At 43.3% G+C, this 6,000-nt stretch overlaps 1 protein-coding gene across 2 annotated transcripts in view; it reads left to right on the top strand.

The window, feature by feature from the left end:
- The first annotated feature begins 550 nt into the window (after positions 1–550).
- Positions 551–6,000, top strand: part of GPATCH2 (G-patch domain containing 2) — a 473,250-nt gene continuing 467,800 nt past the window's right edge. For both annotated transcript variants that reach the window (XM_055581908.1, XM_055581907.1), the window contains exon 1: positions 551–560. The gene's annotated coding sequence lies outside the window, so the exon portion shown is untranslated. The remainder of the gene's footprint in view (positions 561–6,000) is intronic.

Genomic DNA, 6,000 nt, shown 5'->3' with positions numbered 1-6,000 from the left:
TTATCAGCCTTCTGAAGGGTTCCTAAGTTTGTCATCTCTTTTTCATATTTTCAAGCTAATTAACTAGATATCATCCCTGAGGAAAAATACAGTAACTCTTGGAGAGAGGTAGACAGATGTATAGATAGGTAGGAAGATAGATAGATGGTTAGATAGATAACAAATAGATGGTTAGACAGATGATATTAATAGATAGGTGATAAATAGAGATATAAAGCAAGTTCATGTATGAAGATCATTTAAGATTCCATCAGTACATTCTCAAGAATTCTTCAAACGGCCTTCTTTAAAGGCAGGGAAAATTGGACCACATGAACTCCTCAGACAGGTGGAGAAAAAATGAAATTCTTCACCCCAGTGAGATGCATTTATTCTTCTCACTTGGAATGAAATTTAAATCCATTCCAGAATGTAAAAGCCTTCACATAATCCAGCCCCTGACATCTCTCTAACATCCTTCTTTACTACTTCTCATTCCCTCACTCATTCATTCATTTATTCACTCAACAAATATTCTTGAGTCCTTTCTGTGTTCTGGGCACCCTACTATGTACATGGGGTATATCAATGGACACAAAATCCCATGGATGGAGGAGCCAGGTAGGCTGCAGTCCATGGGGTCGCTACAAGTCGGATGCGACTGAGCGACTTCACTTTCACTTTTCACTTTCACACAATGGAGAAGGCAATGGCAACCCACTCCAGTGTTCTTGCCTGGAGAATCCCAGGGGCGGCAGAGCCTGGTGGGCTGCCGTCTATGGGGTCACACAGAGTCGGACACGACTGAAGCGACTTAGCAGCAGCAGCAGCAGCAATAAAGATTTCCATTCTAGTTCACAGGGGTTTGGGACCGACAACACAGTACTATTTTAGGTTAGCTTAGAAGATGATGATTGCTATGGGGTTGGGGAATAAAGCAGAGTAAGAGAGAAAGGAAGTGTGTATATAGGGGGCAAGATTTTAATTATAGTAGTTGAGAAGGTGACCTCTCAGCAAAGGCTGAAAATAAATAAAGGAGGGATCCATGAGGATATCAGAAGGGAGAATCATGCAGGCAAAGGATGAAGTCATCTCAAGAGACTGGAAAAGGGTGGAAGAAGCTGGAAGCAGCTGAAAGCAGGAATGAGCCTGACACATAAGAGGAGGAATATGGAAGGCAGTGTGGCCCGAGCAGAGTGAGAAAGGGACACAGAGGAGGAGAGGAAACCACAGAGGCCCAGGGCCCAGAGTTTGTAGGGCTTCATGCGCTATTGTAAGGACTCTGGCAATGGGGCTCCAATCTGCCTTGATCTTCGCATGCTTTTCTTCTGGGTCTCTGTGAGTCCTTCCCCTTTTCATAAGGTTACCAGTCACTGGATTCAGGGTCCACCCTAAGGCCATGTGGTCTTATCCTCAATGAATTATACCTATAGAGACCCTATTTCCAAATGAGGTTACATTCTGAGGCCCTGATGGACGTGAATTTCAGACGGTGGGTTGGGAAGCGCTGTCTAGTCCACTGTGGACAGCCAGCAAGGTTTCAGACAGGATGGGTGCTCAGTGTGAGAGAGAGAGAGGGACCAGAGATGATTCCCAGCAATCTAAGCAGCTGGAAGCAGGACTTCTCCACTTACCCAGAGGGGAAGGTTGGGGGAGGAGCAGGTTGTCAGTGAACATGGGGTAGGGTTTCCTCTGCTCATAGCGAGGTTAGACCCTTAGTCATCCAAGTGAAGATGTCAAGTCAGCAAGTAGATTTAACAGCTAGTCTTGATGCCTTCATGAATTTGCCAGTACCATTTCATGTAGAATAAGTGTTTGAAAATGCTTTATATTTTGGAAAACTGAAAGTACAAGATGTGTTTAGAATGCCCTGGAAGCCACACTGGCCTCCACCACGTCAAGACTGACCAGTTTGCCCGGGTACTTCAGGTGTATCACCACTGAGCACTTTCAACTTCTGCCATTAACTGTCTGACTTTAGGCAAGCCATTAACGTTCATCTCAGTTTCCCTTTCCAGCAAAAGAGAAGAAAAGTATACTTATCTTAGAAGAGTGTTAAAATTGTAATAGATAAAATTATATATGTGAAGTGCTACCAGGAGTGACATAAAATGTTGTCTAGGATTACACTCTGGCACGAGGGAAACATGGGCTTTTGCTGCACACAATGAATCCTTCACTGAATCTGCTTCTGTCTTTTCTGAGTTGTTTTCAGCAGACTCTTTCTCCGTGGATCCTCAGAATCTAAGTGCCTTAATAGCTGCCTATACTCTAGTCATTTGGTCTTTTCAAAAGGGGAGCAGATGAAGGGCCTGGCACAGATCAACTATCAGCATACACTCAAGAGATAAAATATGGTGGAGCAAATAGACTATTCCTTGTTGATAATGACAAGCTATGACAAAACTGACAGCATATCAAAAAGCAGAGACATTACTTTGCCAACAAAGGTCCATATAGTAAAAGCTATGGTTTTTCCAGTAGTCATGTATGGATGTGAGAGTTGGACCATAAAGAAGGCTGAACACTGAAGAATTGATGCTTTTGAATTCTGGTGCTGGAGAAGATTCTTGAGAGTCCCTTGGACTGCAAGGAGATCAAACCAGTCCATCCTAAGGGAAATCAGCCCTGAATATTTATTAGAAGGACTGATACTGAAGCTGAAGCTCCAAAACTTTGGCCACCTGATGCGAGGAGCTGACAAATTGGAAAAGACCCTGATGCTGGGCAAGATTGAAGGTGTGAGGAAAAGGGGATTACAGAGGATGAGATGGTTGGATGGCATCACCAACTCAATGGACATGAATTTGAGCAAGCTCTGGGAGATGGTGAAGGGCAGGGAGGCCTGGTGTGTTGTAGTCCATGGGGGTCGCAAAGAGCTGGACACAACTGAGCAACTGAACAACAAATAGTCTCTGGGATGCTCCTTTCCAATCCCAGGCCTGACTACCATCAAGCTTCTAACTAGTCTTTATCCCTCCAGGATTATCTTCTGACTGCCACTGGAAGAATCTCTTTGAAATAAAAACTTGACCATGCCATTCTCCCAAGTTATATATTTGAATGACCTGCTCTTGCCATATGGCAGAGTCTATACTCAAGTCCTTCCCTCCACCACCGACTCACAACCTAAAACAAAGTTCTATTAAAAAGCAAGTACATGAATGTCATTGGCTCAATTACGTCACCTTCTGAGGCATAGTTGCCTTGTCTACAAAGCAGTTGTGACAAGCCTGACCTCACAGGGTTGGGATGAGGACCAGAAGTCAATGAGAAAGACAGTGAGCACAGGGTCTGGTTGGGGAAGAGGCATCTCTGTGGCAATAGCAGCCAGTAAGCAAAGGACAGTCTGAGTTCCTGTAGCATCATGATTTGACAATTAAATTCTGCTGTCCAGATCTCAGGACAGGGCATCAAACTCAAAAGTGAAAAGCTGAGTAATAAAATTACAGCTCATGGATATGTTAAGGCACCTAAAACTCTGCAAAAATCAGTTAAATTAAAATACAGAATCAGTGATATTTCAAAAATAGGATACATTGAACAACATCCTTCTGAAGAAGTCATATGCCCAAATGCTAAAATAGGAGAAGCACAGATATGGGAGCTTCTGAACTAGTCTTACATCCCACTGCATATTCTGGTTCAAGGCTGAAACTTTCCTACATGATCACACAGGAAAATTTTGCTTTAAATTTAATATTTTCTTAGAGTTATTCTGAAAAAGAGATGTAAAATAATATGAGTGATGATGTTCTGTTTGACTGAGACAAATTCTAATTTCTTCCAAATTTCCTGCATGGGATGCTGAGGGTTTAACTGGACTCCTCCAATCCTTCATCCAGAGCAGGTGCTGAATGTAATCATCAGACAGGCGGTTGCCTGGGTTGTACCAGGGAGGATGCAAATATGTCGAGCAGGGAGTCAGGTCCTTCTCTGGGTTTCCCTTTCCTCTCTCTCCTCTCCTGCCGCCTCACTGTCATCACTGGCAAAGATGATTTCTTCTTGACAGCTCTTCATGTCAGTCACAAGTCTAGGTCAGACACTTATCAATTGACCCAGTGTTAAAGGTAGACACTCATTTCAGCATCTGTCAATAGCCTCTTTTGATTCATTTAGACCAGAGTCTGCATCCCTGTAGTGATTTATACCGACGCGTGCGTGGACTTTTAAAGACAGGGAAACATTTCCAGAACTCTAGGAATCTGCTGACATGTGTACCCACTGCTTCTGTTGCTTTCAAACAAAGAAAGTGAAAGAGTTAGTCACTCAGTCGTGTCCGACTCTTTGCGACCCCATGGACTATTGCCCACCAGGCTCCTCTGTCCATGGAACTCTCCAGGCAAGAATACTGGAGTGGGTTGCCATTTCCTTCAAACAATGAACCCTAGAGAAAAGGTGAGACCTGGGGAATAACAATACCTAAGACCTTCAAAGATCCTGACTACCGTGTCTGCCTCTGAAGCCAGACTCTCTCCAAGGCCAACATTCAATTTTTCAAATGTTGTGTGGCCTGAGGTCTCACACCCATCAGACTGGGGAGGTCTCCATCAAGTTAGCTGAGCTAATTCCTGAGTGACGAGGCTGTGGAGTTGCATTTCCAGGGGGCAGAGGCCACAGAGAACCTCTACACTCCTTTGGAAAAGTGCCCGAAAATAAAGGACAAGGGGCCAGTGGGCCACGTCCCCCAGGGCTAATCCAGCCTGCTCTTCCCTCTGATCTGGCAAAATATCAGGAGAACCTTCCCACTTGAGTTCAGGTGTCTTTCCCCCTCCTAACCCCCCTGGTTCCTAACGGGGATAGCGCACATTTCTGTTTCCCAGGTGTTTGTCACAAAGCTGCCAATCCCTCCCTACTTGGGAGACAGGGAAAGAGATGAGAACATGTAAGAAATTCAGAGGGGCCGAGGAAATTTTCCTGACGTGCTCCTGCTGTGACACCATGGCAGTTGAAGAAGGCCTGTCATTGGGCTGTCAACCTTTAACCTCCCCCAGACGTATTCTGAAATGATGTGAGAAGCATTGCTGTGCTGTATCACCAGCTCCTTCCAGCTCTGCACGTCTGTCCTTGATGTCAGTCAAGAGTAGTTAACTGGTACCCATGGTGCCTTAAAAAAAACCAACCCTCTGCGAAATATCAGTAATGACTTTAGTTAGGGAGACTAGCTCTTGTCAAGTAATGACTCTTTGACATAAGGTATTGTTTACCTAGGCAACGTTCTCTTACTTGCATTTTAATGAACCTAATTAATAATAAGTTAGGAGTCCTCAGCTATTTCTTCACAGCTGGACCATATGCACTAATTACACTGCGCCTACAAACCTAAAATAATCCATTTGGTCAGAAGAGATGGTTTAAATATGGAGAAAATCTTGATTTCTCTCTATTTTTGCTTCCACCCCTTAAGGATGTCAGCTGTGATATCAAAGCAATTTGCAAATAATGAAGACTGATATCGTCTTGAAAAATGTAGGGTTTGTGTTGTGTGGGTGGAAGTTTTCATTGGTAGAAATTTCCAGAGTTTGTGTGAACTGAGACCCTAGTTTTGTGCCTCCTATGTATGCATTCTATGTGGAACAAACTAGAATAGTGCTCAAGGGGAAGACTAAACCTCAGTGGTAGTAAACAGCAATCTGTAAGGGGAACTATTTCACTTATAAAGAATAAATAAGGGACTTCCTTGGTGGTCCAGTGGTTAAGTCTCCAGGCTTCCAATACAGGGGGTGTGGGTTCAATCCCTGCTTGGTGAGCTAAGATGCCACATGCTTCATGGTAAAAAAAAAAAAAAAAAAAAAAACCCAGAATATAAACAACAGAATCAATATTGTACCAAATTCAATAAAGACTTTAAAAAAAGCATAAATAACACCCAAAGGCCATTTTTGGAGCTTAGGAAAGTCTTTTCTGTGTTATATAAAGCATGTTTTTTATTGGCTTCCCTTAGTATTAAGTATAAAGCATGTTTCATATTGGCTTCCCTTAGTATTAAGTTTCTATTTAGCTTTTGCACTTTCCTCTGCA

This window comes from Bubalus kerabau, chromosome 5 (genome assembly GCF_029407905.1).
Source record: "Bubalus kerabau isolate K-KA32 ecotype Philippines breed swamp buffalo chromosome 5, PCC_UOA_SB_1v2, whole genome shotgun sequence".
Lineage (NCBI taxonomy): Eukaryota > Metazoa > Chordata > Mammalia > Artiodactyla > Bovidae > Bubalus > Bubalus kerabau.
This window is presented reverse-complemented; position numbering and strand designations above follow the sequence as displayed.